The sequence below is a fragment of the Aegilops tauschii genome, chromosome 1, assembly GCF_002575655.3.
Source record: "Aegilops tauschii subsp. strangulata cultivar AL8/78 chromosome 1, Aet v6.0, whole genome shotgun sequence".
In the NCBI taxonomy this organism is placed as follows: domain Eukaryota; kingdom Viridiplantae; phylum Streptophyta; class Magnoliopsida; order Poales; family Poaceae; genus Aegilops; species Aegilops tauschii.
Window position 1 is genome coordinate 124,257,092 of NC_053035.3, and position 16,696 is coordinate 124,273,787.

The 16,696-nt window shown below is 46.6% G+C and overlaps 2 long non-coding RNA genes across 2 annotated transcripts; one reads left to right on the forward strand and one right to left on the reverse strand.

Moving 5' to 3' along the window:
- The first annotated feature begins 1,677 nt into the window (after positions 1 to 1,677).
- LOC120967751 (uncharacterized) lies at positions 1,678 to 2,955 on the forward strand. The gene is made up of 3 exons (XR_012200237.1): positions 1,678 to 1,913; positions 2,000 to 2,444; positions 2,524 to 2,955. It is a non-coding gene; the product is annotated as an uncharacterized lncRNA (long non-coding RNA).
- An 8,052-nt stretch (positions 2,956 to 11,007) lies between these two features.
- LOC141042161 (uncharacterized) lies at positions 11,008 to 14,688 on the reverse strand. The gene is made up of 4 exons (XR_012203984.1): positions 13,329 to 14,688; positions 13,066 to 13,189; positions 12,878 to 12,957; positions 11,008 to 11,264 (listed from the first exon to the last, which is right to left on the reverse strand). It is a non-coding gene; the product is annotated as an uncharacterized lncRNA (long non-coding RNA).
- Positions 14,689 to 16,696: the final 2,008 nt, after the last annotated feature.

Consider the following 16,696-nt stretch of genomic DNA (forward strand, 5'->3'; position numbering starts at 1 on the left):
AATTTTTATTAAGTGTGGCACTATGTTCTGAATTTTTATTAAGTGTGGCACTATGTTCTGAATTTTTATTAAGTGTGACACTATGTTCTGAATTTTGTATGTGCAGGAATGTCGGGATTGTGGTTGCTGAATGGGGACATTGATAGGGGTCATCGTGCTGCGATATGGTATGAGCGCAAGCTTGAGCCTCTGGTCACTCGCACTCCTAAGGAAAACTGGAAGATACACTCAGGATGGCTTCAGCAGTACGTGATTTATTAATTTGCACACTGACATGCATATTAATGGTTGAAATGGGAGACACTAACTGAAAAGTTCTCTGATGAAGGTTGAAATGGGCCGGCCTTTTACCTTTCGCGCGTCTGGTTGAGTCTATCCCGGGTGAGAAACGCCTCGCCATCGATGGGTCTTTGTTGAGCTGCTTAGTGGACCGTTGGAGGCCAGAGACCCACACGTTTCACTTCAGATGGGGAGAGATGGCTCCTACTCTGGAGGATGTGTCACTTTTGCTCGGACTACCATTGGCAGGTCATGCCGTAGGACCGTTGGACGCACCGGCTGGTTGGGAGCGAGCTCTTACAAAACGTTTTCATGGTGTTTTTCCGGATGCTCCGGATCCGGTATGGGAGCATCACGGACCTAAGTATGAGTGGTTGCTAAATTTCCGGGTAATTTCCCCTACCTATTATCGTCAAGTTATCGTGCATAAAGTTTTACAGAAAATAATTGCGGCTTACTAAAACTTTCTCTTCGCTTAATGCAGATCCAGAACTTCCGGGCGCCGTTGACTGTGGAACAGATCACTCGGAGCCTGGAGGCCTACTTATTATGCCTTTTTGGCAAGGTGATGTTCACGGAGAACCATGTCACCACTATTAGCGCCCTCTACATCCCTATGGCACTCGAGATAGCGAGCGCTCAGACGGCGGATCAGATCAGACAGAGGAGTTGGGGTTCGGCGGTCTTAGCGGCTACATACCGAGGTATGTGCAACGGTTGCCAGCTTACATCGAGAAAGCCAGCCCTTCTTGGATGCCCTCTATTCCTACAGCTGTGGTCGTGGGAGAGGTTCTCTATAGGGCGACCAGATGTACGTGTTCATGAGCCTATAGACGCCATGTTTGATGTTGACGGCATCGACATGCCTACTTTCGGTCTGTGTTGGACTCGTCGCAAGGTATGCACCGTGTTGTAGTTTAATGCAACTTTTTTTGCAGAAGAGATAGTTCGATGCTAGCGGCTACTAACTTTTCTTCTCTGCAGAGACGCTTTGCTAGTGATCAGACCAGGAAGGCATACACAACATTGAACGAGCAGTTCGATGCGTACACCGGGGTCATCTGGCAGCCCTACACGGAAGCAGCCATACAAGCGAGATACCCTGCTGGTATGTCTGTGCTATGCACAAGGGACCGAGATTACTGGATGACAAAATCTAAGATCATCTTCGATGTCTTCGTCGAGGAGATGGCACAACAGAGGGTTATGAGGCAATTTGGTCTTCTGCAGTTGGAGCTACCTCCCCCTATAGAGAACCCGCTGCCAGCACACATCCACAGGTATTAACCAGTTTTTCAATGTTGCATTATCTTTCATAGTACTCCATTCGAAGCTTTAGGTAATTTTTGAACACACACCACAATTTTAGGACGACAAGGAAGGGCATGAACAAGACAACTGCTGACTGGCTAGTTAGACTAGAGCCGTATGTTATAGAATGGGAGACAGCAAACACAAATCTATGGCACGAGAATCACAATTTCGATCTCGATGAATTCAATCTCTATTTGCGGCGCTACATGACCGGAACACGGTTACGCATTGTTGAGTACTCCCACCCAGAGGAGATATCGGATCCTACTCCGTCGGATATGTACCCGAGCTATGATACTTCCGGCTCTAGGCAGTACGCGGTAAGATATATTTTCTTTACGTAATGTTGTCACATACTTTGACGTGCAAGAGACAGACATTAATTAATCGTCATGGAAATTTGCAGGCTACCTTGACACGCGAACTCTACGACGACGTGACCACCTTTGGACGATCACTATCGTCTGGACCTCTTCTTCAGCATCGTCCAGTGGTACAGCCCTTCTTGGAAAGAATTCAGAATAAGATACGGACTGTGTACGAGGCTATCACGTGCACCCGGAGAACCGATGTTGTTCAGCACCAGCAGGAGCAGCCGCGTCACTCCATGCACCGACATCAACCACGTCCACGTCTAGCACCTCAGCCGACAGCCAGGCCACCCCGTCCTGACCAACCTGGCAGTTCTACGTGGCACCCGCAGCACTATGGTCCCACGTCGAGCTTCGTGTTTTCTCCACAGCCACAGCAACATGGTCCCTCGTCGAGCTTCGTGTTTTCTCCACAGCCACAGCAGCACGGTCCCTCGTCCAGTTTCGTGTTTGAGCCAGAGCAGACGTCACACCCAGCAGGTATGTGTCTTCATATTTACTGTTTTCAATATTAATTGACGCGACCTCATTCTTCATGATGATACGTTCCATTGCGTAGGAGCCTATGGATATCAGGCGTCTATGTCGGCATCACATGATACGTGGGGGAGTGATCAACATCCCGAGGACAACATACAGGCTCAGATGTCGCAGCACACCCAGTGGATGAACATGTTTTCGACTCCTCCACCAGGCCCCACACAGGATACACAGCATGACCAGGGAGAGTCTGAGATTCCTCCTCGTCACGTTAGGGCACCCGACAGGTTGGGATGGTCCCCGATTCCAGATCCGCCTCCCCGCCAGGCCAGACGTCGTCACTGACGCTTCTATCTATCAGTAGAGACATTACCATCTATTTCTGTGTGAGACTTATGTCTATTCTATGTATGAGACAAATGACTATGTACTTATGTACGAGACATATGCCTACTCTATTTTAGTACTCTGTTATCGGAACTGCAAGATCAAATTTAGATAGAACATAATATTCATACAACGAGACATTACAAACAATTAAATAGAACTACAAATAAATTAAATGGTACATAACTGAACTCACAACATACAGCATAAAAACTACATGAAGTCATCATCGTCATCCTCGATCGATGCAGAAACCTTGCCCTTCGATGATGAATAACCCTTTCCCGCCATATGTTCGCGCTAACTTTTTCCCGCCACCCGTTTCCCGCCAACCCTTTCCCGCCTTACCGCAGTCGTTCTTTCCCGCCATTTTATCCTCTCTACCTATAAAACCCCCTTCAGACGGAGCTGGATAAGCATTGCAGTGTGGTCGTGAAGTTGGGGCAGTGTGGTCGAGGTGAAGCTGTTGTTCGTCGTTCTTCGTTCGAGCCGGAGCACCGGCAGTTTGGTGGCCGCCGTTCGCCGTTCTTCGTTCGCACGCACGCTTCAAGGGTATATTTCAGCCCACATTTTATTTTTCGTAGGTGCTCCGGTAGTATTTGTTAATATATTTAGATGTCAACTAATTAGTTGTATTAGTTGCTCCGTTAATATTCTGTAATATATAGCTTGGTAATATATAGACATGTCTAATATTTGTTAGTGGGGATATTAAGGGGTAGGTTAGGTACTCAATGCGATTTGTGTGTTGCAGATGGCTAAGGGTACTCAGTGGGTGCTTAGCCCTATTGTTCATGTCCAAGGCTTTTCTCCAACTGTTGTGCAAGTTAGTGAAGTGGACATCACTTTTGATTGGTTGAAGACTACATTCATGTTGAAGCAAGGGTTGAAGGAAGACGATTTTGTGTACTACGTCAGCAGGAAGCAGTCAGATGGCCCTGGGGAAAGAAAATTGATTGACATAACTGATGATGGCAAGATTCAAGAAATGCTGAGCGAATGGGAATGGAAAAGGGTTGTTGAGTTGCATTGCTACAGGAAACCGAGTTATATGTGATGAATTTGTCATTCGAGATCCGCCTCCCCGCCAGGCCAGACATCGTCACTGACGCTCCTATCTATCAGTAGAGACATTACCATATATTTCTGTGTCAGAATTATGTCTATTCTATGTATGAGACAAATGACTATGTACTTATGTACGAGACATATGCCTACTCTATTTTAGTACTCTGTTATCGGAACTACAAGATCATATTGAGATAGAACATAATATTCATACAACGAGACATTACAAACAACTAGATAAAACTACATCTAAATTAAATGGCACGTAACTGAACTCACAACATACAGCATAAAAACTACATGAAGTCATCATCGTCATCCTCGATCGATGCAGAACTCTTGCCCTTCGACGATGAAGAACTCTTGCCCTTCGACGATGCAGAAACCTTGCCCTTCGATGATGAAGAACTCTTGCCCTTCGACGATGCAGAACCCGGAAGCGGCGGCATGAAGATATCATCTTCGTCCTCGCTCTCCTCAGTCCATAAACATGGATTATTTGTTGCAATCCTTCTGAAAGTTTCACTCTTCGGCACCACTACCTTCTTCCACCTGTCATGCAACCTAAGAAGTTCTTTACGTACCTCCTCATAGGTCCTTTCAGGCCACCCAGACCTACGTAATTGGTGAGCCAACTCATTCATTATGGTGTCACTACCGGTGAGTTCGTCCCATGGAACTATCCTATTATCCATCCTGAAATCGGTAGCTAGCCTCAGAAGAGTCCTGCTCATCCCAGGGTGAAAACTACGATCGAAAGGATAATGGGACATCTCAACTACACTACACTGCAATGCTTATCCACCTCCGCCTGAAGGGGGTTTTATAGTTAGACAGGAGAAAATGGCGGGAAAGCGAGCTCCAGTATGGCGGGAAATGGGTGGCGGGAAAAGGGTGGCGGAAAGAGTTGGCGGGAAATGGGTGGCGGGAAACGGGTGCCAGGAAACGGGTGACGGGAAACGAGAGGCGGGAAAGGGTTGGCGGGAAATGGGTGGCGGGAAAGGGGTGGCGGGAAATGGGTGGCGGGAAAGCGAGCTCCAGTATGGCGGGAAATGGGTGGCGGGAAACAGGTGGCGGGACAGAGTTGGCGGGAAACGGGTGCCGGGAAACGGGTGGACGAGTGGCGGGAAAGGGTTGGCGGGAAATTGGTGGCGGGAAAGGGTTGGCGGGAAATTGGTGGCGGGAAACGGGTGGCGGGAAATGGGTGGCGGGAAAGGGTTCTGCGGAATACGTCAAAGTTTTACAAAATAAACAACCGATCGTTCAAAAAAATGCTAGCCATGCACCAGTCGGCCCACAGCAAGCCTAGTCGGCCCACTGCAGGCCTATCGGCCAACTGCAGGCCGACTGGGCCTGATCTGGTCGCCGACAGCCCAATCGGCCAGCAGCAAGCTGATGGGCCACCAGTCGGCCTGCTGTGGGCTGACTGGGCTCAGTCGGCCTGCAGCGGGCCGACGGTGTATTATTTTTGAAAATTCTTTTTTCAGCGTAATATTTCTGTAATTTACAAAAAAAATGTATTATTTAAAAAAATTAGCTTATGTTGTGACGTTTGATAGCACACAAGGTATTCCTCCGGTATCCGGGAGTTGCATAATCTCATAGTCGAAGGAATATGTATTCGCCATCAAGAAAGCAATAGCAATAAACTGAACGATCAATATGCTAAGCTAACGGATGGGTCTTGTCCATCACATGACAACTCATGTCCATGGTCAGGAAACCTTAACCATCTTTGATTAACGAGCTAGTCTAGTAGAGGCTTACTAGGGACACGGTGTTTGTTTATGTATTCACACATGTATTATGGTCCGATCAATACAATTCTAGCATGAATAATAAACCTTTATCATGAATAAGGAAATATAAAATAACAACTTTATTATTGCCTCTAGGGCATATTTCCTTCAGTCTCCCACTTGCACTAGAGTCAATAATCTAGTTCACATCGCCATGTGATTAACACCCATAGTTCACATCGCCATGTGACTAACACCCAAAGATTTTACTAGAGTCAACAATCTAGTTCACATTTCCATGTGATTAATACCCATAGTTCACATCGCCATGTGACTAACACCCAAAGAGTTTACTAGAGTCAATAATCTAGTTCACATCGCCATGTGATTAACACTCAAGGAGTACTAAGGTGTGATCATGTTTTGCTTGTGAGAGAGGTTTAGTCAACGGGTCTGTCACATCCAGATCCGTATGTATTTTGCAAATTTCTATGTCTACAATGCTCTGCATGGAGCTACTCTAGCTAATTGCTCCCACTTTCAATTTTTATCCAAATCGAGACTCAGAGTCATCCGGATCGGTGTCAAAGCTTGCATCGACGTAACTCTTTACGACAAACTCTTTATCACCTCCATAACCGAGAAACATTTCCTTAGTCCTCTTTAGGTAGCTAAGGATAATTTTGACCGTTGTCCAGTGATCTACTCCTGGATCAGTATTGTACCCCCTTGCCAAACTCATGGCAAGGCAGATAACAAGTCTGGTACACAGCATGGCATACTTTATAGAACCTATGACTGAGGCATAGGGAATGACCACTACTGCAGGATGCTGCTAACGCGACACTACGATCAGAGACCCTTTGACGAAACTATGTGCGATGCATTAACCGCAAACGGTGATGTAAAATAACCGTAAAAAAGATGCAAAATGTTTGCGATGAAGGATACATCAAACAGGGTCCAGATTTTAGTTCCGTGTGCGATGCCGGGCATATGGTTCAGTTCAATTAACTATTTGCGATGAGGTAGAACAAAAGAAACGTGCAGGCAGATGAAGGCGTGTGCGATATACGGCATACAGTTCACTCAGATAAACTATTTGTGATGAGGCGGAACAACAGAAACGGGCAGCCAGATGAAGGTGTGTGTGATATACGACATACAGTTCACTTGGATGAACTGTTTGTGTTGAGCCAAGAGAACAGAAACGGTTCAACTTAAAAAGATGTGTGTGATACGCGGCAAACAGGTCTGTAATCGGAAACGTGTGGGAAGACCGATAACAACACAGACGATTCCTATTAACAAGTTGTGTGTGTTGTGAGCAAACGATTGCTGGTATACAATTGTGAGTGATTGATGAAAACATCGCCGACGGGTTCCATTGTTTAGTCCGCGTGCGATGTGATTTTCTTTGTCCGCACAACATCTACGCCCTGTCTACAGAGCATGAACATATATACTTAAAAAGACAACATTGCATAACTAAATTAAGCATACAATTACACAAGTGACTACACACATAACATTTCCACACACAAAAGTTAGCAATTACATGCATACTAAACTAGGAGAAACGAGGATCTAATCATCTACTTCTTCTTGTGACGACACTTGCCATTGCTCTGCTTCCGGCTGGATCCTTAGCCGTTTTGGGGAAGGAGGCACTTCCTCATGTCATCGATCCGCATGTACTTGTCGTAGCTCGTGTATGCCTCCTTGCCCGCGTACATGACGTGAGCTTTGTCGAGTTTCTCCATCCAGGCCGAGTGCCAGGCACGCTTGTCCTTGTTGCAGGAATACTTCATGTCTCTGTAGTAGGGGTCGATGAAGGCCTCGGCGAGGTGAACCAGTGAGTCCTTCTCATGCTCCTTGCTTCCGCAGATCTTGTATTGGCCCTAGATGTCGACAAGATTCTGGCAGGCGATGCCCGAATTCTTGAGCACCTTTACATCATTGGTGATGTCCACCATAGCAAACATGTAGTGGGGTTGTTGACAAACCTGGCGAAACGCTCGCAAGGCCTTGTGGCCAGGCAGTAGTGGTAGACCAGGACTTGGCTGCGCATGCACATCTAGGCGACGACGACCTTGGGACGAGACCCGGCATGAGCGCGGGTGTACTCGAGGTCGAACCCGACCACCTTGTACTTCTCCTCGACATGCAACAGCTCCATGATGTGGATGGAGTGCTCCACCCAGACCGGGTTGTTGGTGTATACCACCGAGAGCTCCGTGAACCTTCTGTGGGTGTCCACCACAGCATGCGTGGTGAACTGCTGCTCGTCGTCGGCAACCGCTCGGAGCGCCATTGGAGTCGCGCAGGATACCCTCTAAGAATTTGTCGTGGTGGGTGTGCTTCTTGCAATGGTGGGGCGCGATCGAAAGGTTGAAGAGACACAAGGGTTAAATGGACATTGTAATAAATGGGGACCAGCCGGCCTGTAATCGTCATGTCTTGTCACGACGTTAATAGTGGAGGATTCTAGTGCACGCTTGACAACAGTGCACCGCACGCGCTTCGTTTGACCACGTGTGGGCTCGAAGAGGCGCCAAATGTATCGTCGGTGAGCCTGTTCCTGCACTACCGCGCAGTTTACCGCGCAAGCTTCCCGCCCGGCTAGTTTGGCCACGCGTCGGCTAGAAGAGGGACAAATCGTGGGCGTTTATTGGCAAAAAACTTTGTAAAAACAAAGTGTGTGGAATGATTTTGGTCATAAGTTTACCCGTGGGTGATGAGGTCAAAGTTACACGGAAGGGTGATGATGGACACTCGAGTGCGATAATTAATTATGCGCTCTACAGGTCACACGGTTGAAGATACCAACTGTGTGCAATAATGTCCAAGATTGCAGTCGAGTTAGCTATACAGACCGTGTGCTGTGAGATCGACAAGGTAAACAGATTCGAGAATGGTTAATAAAATCTAAGACAATTGCATAGTAAGGTCAAAATAGTGCTACCAATATACGAGTCTCATACAATGCCATTTCAACGATTGTACCACAAAAGCTCGAAATATTACAAGGTTCAAATTCCAGAATTATATGGCTCAAATTTGAAGATTACAAGGTTCAAACTGATATTAGAAACGAAATTCAGCTCATCAGCTGCAAACGCTCGCACTGATCCGCTGAACATGGATATTAGAGAGGTTCAAACTAATATTACCACTTCTAAGTCTAGTTTCGAAACCTCATAATTTTTGCAAAGGGGTCAGCCACTCAGATGTCATGTATGGGGTTGACCCGATGACTTCCGATTACTCTGTCATCTGAAGTTCCAAAATGAAATTCATCATTTTTGGAGCCTATTCCATTCTGCCGCAGGCGCCGGCGCTAATCAACAAACCATTCATTTTTGCGAAATAAATGTAGGGCAAACCTCGTTACCTTCAGCACCCTTGCTCTAACAACAAAGAACCTGGCAAATATAATCTCCGGTAAGGTCCCTCGGTAGGAGTTCAAAGTAATTTCTGAGAGATGCAGATCTAGGCATTCAACGTGATTGTTATATTGTATCACATTATCCACCACTGGACCTAACCTTATCTGCAAAAAAAAAACGTGTTAGTGCCTACATGCAGTTTTGCACACTACTACAGGCCTATTTGGTTTGCAGGATTTGTAAAATGCACTAACATGCCATCTTCGATCTGACATGATTAACATGGGCATTTGATTACATTGTAGAAAAATGTAGCCTTCTTCACAAGAGGTTGGAGTGGATGAAAAGTTCCCTAAGAAAACTAGTACAGATGAATCCAAAGGAGAAATGATTATGGATTGTAACCATATGGATCAAGCAACCAATATGGGGGGACATGTATGTACTGAAATCCTCCAAAAGAATCCTTCAGAAATCATAGTACATTGTCATTGTAAACTTGGAAAAAGGTGTCACAAATTGAACTCCCTTATGGTTAACACTTAACATGAAAGGAACATCAACTCGATATATAGCTTCTGCAGGCATGGAAAGCATCTCAGGAAACTGACAACTTGCTCCAGGTTGGGGCCGATAGATTCTAGTGCCAAGACCTTCACTGTGCGCAGTTTCGGGGTCAAGCTTGTCAGAATCACTTTCTGGATGACAGATGAACAAACATCTTGAAAATTATAAATAATGTTAATTTGTAGAAGGAGAGGTAGAAGGTGGCTGTTGTACCTGAACGGGTGTGGATCCAATAACAAGTTCGGAGTATTTGTTAGATGAGTAGCCCACCACAGTCAATTTCGGCGCAGAAATGACATGGATTCTTGTTGGACATTCTTGATCAACTACAAGTAATCTCTCGAGTGCAGGTGTGTCCTCAATGACCATACCGTGGATGTCCATCTCGTGGTTTTCCTCCTCTCTCCACACACCACCTTTGCGCTGTGCTACCTACCAGACAATCTGGTACTAAACCTTTGACTCCCATTTCTCAAGAAACTTTCACTTGTGCGGGTTCATATATCGGAGGCCTCATTGCACAACATCATCCACTCCAGTTGCCCTGCCCTGGAGTGCTTGGTGCTTGTTTTCACAGTTGGAATCGGTTGTCTCCAAATAAAGTCGCCTAACCTTGTAAGAATTGGAATTTCTTTCGACGGAAGGCAGCTCATCATCCAAGATGCCCCTTCACTTCAAAGGTTGATTCTTGATTCTAGTTATTCACCATCGCAAATAACCGTCCTCTTTGCGCCTAAACTTGAGACCTTGGGTGTAATACATGATCTTTGTGCTCATTTCAAGATGGTGTTTGGCTCCACAGTTCTTCAGGTACTTTATATTATCATCTACACTTGTAACCATAAGCTGCATTTTAAATTTTTGCGCATAAGTTATATATCATCTTGGGAGTACACATTTTGTACTAATATTATGTTCTATGCTCAATGAAGAGTTTCTCCATGGATATAGCCTATCAATGGTGCTGGATTCTGTCAAGATCTTATATATCCAAATGAATAGTTTTGATCTGAACAAGATTATTGGCTTGCTGCAATGCTTTCCATGTCTGGAGAAGTTGTATATAAAGGTGATAATTTCACGCACATTGGAAGCCCGCATACAGTGTACTAGAATTAACCGTTTAGATGTTGCTCTTTCGACACTCTTTTTTTAGACCTTAACTGTTTTCAATCTTCATGTCTATTTAGGCAACAGGACGGGGTAAGAAAGTTATAACCAATCGGTGGATTTGTAAGCACCGGGATTTTCTCACTTCTCATGACATTCGATTGAAGACAATAACGCTAGAACGATATGTAGCCAACCATGCAAACACTATGTGGCACCCCGGCTCAGAGAAAACCAGAACGCCCCGTATTCCAGCCGAGAGATCGAGGAGAAGTCTTCTGGAATACGGAACTGCTTAGCATAGAACAAACCAGCTTTCTATTATTACACGAATATGATTACAAGGTCTCCGATATTACAATGAATAACATCGGCACAGCGACACTACGCCATCCTCAGTTGCTCTATGCAAGCAGTAGAACAACTCGAAGCAGCGGAATAACTCTGGCAACGATAGTGGTGAACTCCACTCAGCAGGGACTCTGGCTGGAACGCTTATCCTAGCTCACAAACAAAGAATCCACGGCAAACAAGCATGCAATCCAGGCACGACCTGCAAGCTGGCATGACACGCCAGGTCAGTACATTGAATGTAATTGCAAGCTCACAAATAACCAGAAGCATTCAAGACAAACAACATCATGGCAATTACAGATTAATCAGGGATTATCATGAGGTCATCAGGATAACATGGCATGAACACCATGAACAAAATACTGCTAGGACAATATGAGCATGGCATGAACATAAAAATCTGATGATACTAGCATGCAACATGAAGACACTACATGCACCATTTATTCTGCTCGGGTTACCTCGTATCACATGCATCACTTACCAACCTCGGACATCACACGATCATCTCAGGATCAAATCAAGCTTGGTATAAACAATATCGTAGTAATCATTAAATGACCACAAGGAGCTTGATCTTTACCCACGATTCTCGCACAATATCACGAATATCCAACAACTCGGTATCCTCGATACCACGGTGATCATTCCGGCGATCACAACCATGACCAACACTTGGTCTCAAACGGTGATCTTTCCGGCGATCACAACCAACTTATCTCATCGTCGAACCGGGGTTGTCATTAATCAAGTTTAATACTGTTGACTCACGGTGGGACCGACATGAACTGGGCCCTTATCCGCGGGCGCGGCTATCGATAGATTTAATATACACTCTGCAGAGGTTAGTACACTATACCCACACTACGGAACCCATGGCCTCGCACTCCCATTCGGGTGGACCAACGCCGTTCCGACAAAACCGATCTACTGCCATGACGCTCTCCCGGCCACTCCGACTCACTCCCCATTGGGCTAGTCCTGGGTGGCCCCGTGTCTACCAAAGACACAACAACCACCATCGTGGTCCGTCCCAACAGGGACAAAAGCGCTTATCATCCAATCTACGGGCACACAAGGTTATGTCCGCCTACCTGATCAGGGTAAGCACGCCCATAACCTTCCCTAGTTGGAGGCACCGGCGAGAGGCACGACAATAGACCCAGTTAGGACCTCCCCATAAGGTAAGCGTGGTTGCACTGGTTAGTTTCGATATGGTGGCACCATGACTCAGCCAACAGTTGTTCAAGTTCAATTTAATCCGGTTAAACTTGAATGCAATATGCTGAGCCATGATAAAATAACATGATGCATTTACAAAGCAGGAGCATGATATCAACATAATCACGGGATGCAACATAACTATCCACCACATCAACTACGAATAATCTCCAACTGAACATGGCATAATGACGAGCATAAATATTACAAGTGCAACACTACTCATAGTATAACATGACCTCTAGCATCAACCATAAATACCATGCAAGAACATAACAACAATGCAAGCATTTAACCAACGGGATGCAATGAAACATGTATAACAACGGTACTCGGGACAGACGGCAGCTATGCACCGAAGACCATCACCAACATCAACAGGTACTACTAGCAAGCATAAGCATATGATAGGAATACTAGCAACTAGCAGGGCATGATAACCACGTGCATAACAACATAGCAAGCAAGCAAGTAATAACCCAGAAGCATTACCGAAACAACGATAACCATATTTTAAACAAGCAATCTTTTAATAAATATTCAAGTTGAAAACCATGGCTACTACATGACTATCATGCAAGGGGGTATTGTGGCTTGCCTGGGGGTGAAGAAGGCACCGGGGAGAACTGCGGTGAAGCCGCGGAAAGATTTGCCGGAAACAGTTCTCTCTCGGAGGGGCTGTTTACGTGCAAGGGCAAAAAGGTCATTTTCACAGTGTCAACCCATAGTGAAAATGAAATCAACATAACGGGCTCAACGAAACGAAGACGTGGGCTTTGGTTTCACCTTAATCGGAGTCTCGAGCAAAAAGATATGATAGTTTTTCTGCCAGGGACCTATCTGAGAAAAGTTTTCTGCAAACAAGCCCCTGACTGAGAAAACTGAAAACGCATTCGGCCAAATACGCTTTCTGCCAAAGAAAACGCACTTTCAGCCGAAGTAGATAGGGAACACGCTTTCGGGCAAGGAAAACGTATTTCGGACAGAGGTCGCTGGATTACGCTTCCACTTATGGAAAATGGAAACACTGGAAATACGTTTCCACTTACCAAGTCAGCAGAGGCGGGGCCGGGGCTAGTTTCGCTGACGTGCGGGTCCCATGAGGTGGGGCCCGTCACTTATCCACGCTGGCCGCCCGGGTCAACGCATGCTGAGGCGGGGCCGGGCCAGAGTGGCTGCAAGGTGGGATTGGGGAAAGGAGGGGGCCCGGCTGGCCTCGTCTCCATCTCCTACCTCGCGCGTGCCCGACGGAGAAGAGCAGGGGCGCGGCTCCGGCGAGGGTTGCCAGCAGCTCCGGCCACCGTTCAAGGCGCCGAGGATACCAGCAGGTTCGGGACTACGAGGCGGCTCCGTTCCAGGGTAGCGCGGTCGCCGGGGACATCGAGGTCGAGGAGGACAGGAGCCATGGCGGAGGGAAGCTACGTGTGGAGATGGGCTCAAGGCCATAGTGCCTCCGGCGAGGGTGAGAGGGCATGGGGAGGATCTCCGGAGTGAAGGGATCTCACTGGTGGTGGCTAGCGGCAGGGAGGAGGTGCGGACCGCCGGAATCGAAGAGGGGCAGAGGCGGCGGCTATGGCAGCAGTGGGAGGGAAGGAGAGCTTCTCAAGCTCAGTTGGGTGGTCTAGGAGGGCTAATGGAGTGAGGGAGGGCTGCTGGTGTGCTCAAACGCCTCGGGGGAGGGCTATATATAGCCGGGCGAGGGAGGCAGTGGCCAAGTGCCGCCGCTCGAGCTCGGCCAAAGCTCTGGCGAGGCTCAGCGAGCACGGGAGGGCGCGAGAAGGCGACGAGGAAGGCAACGGACGAGCTACAGAGGCGCACAGGGTGAGGGAGGCCGAGGGCGCAGAGGAGAAACGGTGGAACGCCATTAAAGCCTCGGTCGGCCACAGTGCGTCCGTGGGCGCGCGACGACGAGAGCTGACGGAGGGGCTGACGGAGGGGAAGAAGGCTCCAGGAGGACGGAGACGACGCGGTAAAACGGTGAGACATGCTCAAGAGCGCGAAGCCGGCGAGAGGAGGAGGGGCCCGAGCACAAACGATGTTCTGGCCGCGCACACTACATGCCAAAGCGGTGGTCACCGCACGCACTGGTGCACACAGTACCAGAAGCGATGCCAAACGATGTCTGGGGTGGAGTCCTTTCTGGGGAGGTTTCAACTGCGGTGGTAGTTTGGTTACAAGTGACATGGTTAAATGGTAGTTAACACCTGAAGTTTACTGCAATAAACTTTGATGAGCACTGGTGATCCACAGGAGAGGGATTGGGTCAAATGGAGTTGTCTGCGTGGTTGAGGTAAAGAAGGACTTACATCCTGGTAACTATGGAGGGGTTTGGATCAAGATTTAACAGAGTTGCTTTGGAACTGCCAAATATGGTCCAGAATCAAGATTAGGATGATGCACTCACATGGAGTTATGGAATGTGATGCAACTTGGCAAATCCTCATGATATAGACATATAAAGATTCTGTAAAAAGCTCATACCAAATGGACCATCCAAAATGGTACTTGCTTTACAAGCATCATTTCTGTCCAGAAACTTGCGAAAATTCTAGAGAAATAATGGCTTGATGAAACATGCCCAAAATTGATGGAGGTAAGTTATATGGATAATATAAAGTCTAGAAACATTGCCAGCCATAATGGAGCAAGATAAAATATACTTGCTTCACAAACTGAAATTGTGGACATAATCAAAGAATTGAAGATGAGCTCACATGGAGGCATGACATGAGCTCTACTTTGGTGGAGGGCTATGATATGATGATATGAGGGATCATGCAAAATGGAAACTCATTTTGATATGCCTAGCTTGCACCTCCTTCACAAAGCTTCTTTCTGGATAGAAACTTTGGAAAATCATAATTAAATAATTACTAGGCAAATGAGGTTGAATTTTGGCATGTGGCAATGATATGGACAGGAGAAGTTGTCCAAGGAGTTTGAGGTCAATTGGGAAAATCAAAATAGCACTTGCTTCACAATGTGCCATTTAGGGCAGAATAGGAAATGAATTATTTGAGCATGATGATAAACATGACAAATGAAATATTTTGCCATATTTGAGAAAGATATGACCCAAAAAATTTATGAGAATTATTTGGGAATTTTAGGAGTGATGGAAATAAAGGTTGCTTCACAACCTAGGGCAATTTGAGTTATTCCTTTAATAGAAAAGGAATATTCCCAATAAAAAGAATATTGGGATTTGGGCTAGGATGAAAATGACAGGGTCTAGGGAAGGGTTTGGGAATGACAAAACACTCTGGAAACAAAGAAGAGGGCATCTTCTTTAGTTTCTAGACCACATAGCCACGGAAAAAGAAAACTCAAGCAAAAACCCCAGAAAAACAAAAGAAAAAGAAAGGGCCAAAAATCAGGCTGTCACACACTAGATTTGTCACATTCTTCCTGCTGAATGCGAGGTTACTATTGTCCATCAGGCTTAAGTTTATCAGCAGCATGGTTTCGACCGATGGGTATGTCGAAGAGCAAAAAAAGGAGTTTCAGGTGGACAAAAGAGCTTCTGAACGTGTCGGGCTTCTACTTACAACATATTGTGGTCATAATCCAGTAAATTTTACGACCCATGATGTTCATTCTATGGACCTGACCGATCCATTTGACTGTGACTGCCGAAAACAGTGCTGGAGTTAGATGTTGTTGCCCTTTTCAACCTGGGTTTTGTCTAAACCTGATGAACAATTAACCCCCATGCTTTTGTACAGTTTGTAAGCTGGAGTTAGATGTTCTTGCCCTTTTCAACTCGGCTGTGACTGTCATATTTTCTTTGAAACAAGGCAAATGGCTTGCCATTCGTTTAATTTAGAGTGAAATATTGTAAGAAATCCCAACCAAGGGAAATAACATCACTCTCGCCGGCTGCTTGAGCTCATTATGCATTACAGAAGCCAAGTGATTAGCCCCCACCAGCCCCCACAAATTTATTTTGAACTAGCACACCAAATGGGCTGTAAATTTTCATAAGAAAGGTTGCATGACCGTGACAGATTTGGATTCTGGCATTTGGGACCCACGAGGAAATAGCCTATCCAAGGTGGTGTCGACTTACTAGCTAGTCAACAAACGATTCTGCCTACCAGCCATTGGATTGACATCCAACATCTGTCGTGTATCTTCTATCTCTTGTCTTCTTCCTCCAGCCGCCCAAACCAAACCACCCCGTCGGCTCCGCCTGCTCCCGCCTCCCATGGCTGGCTGCGCCTCCGCTGCCCTACCGTACCCTCCAACGTTGGCCAGTCCCTCCCTCTATTCCCCCACACATCATGTTATTCTCCGGCGACGTCAGCCCCAACACGCACCCGCACTCGAACCAGTCAACCCTCGTACTCCCCTCCGCATGCGACTGGACCGACGCATCTTCCACAGCTCCTATTCGTTCCATCTGAGGCCTCGCCGT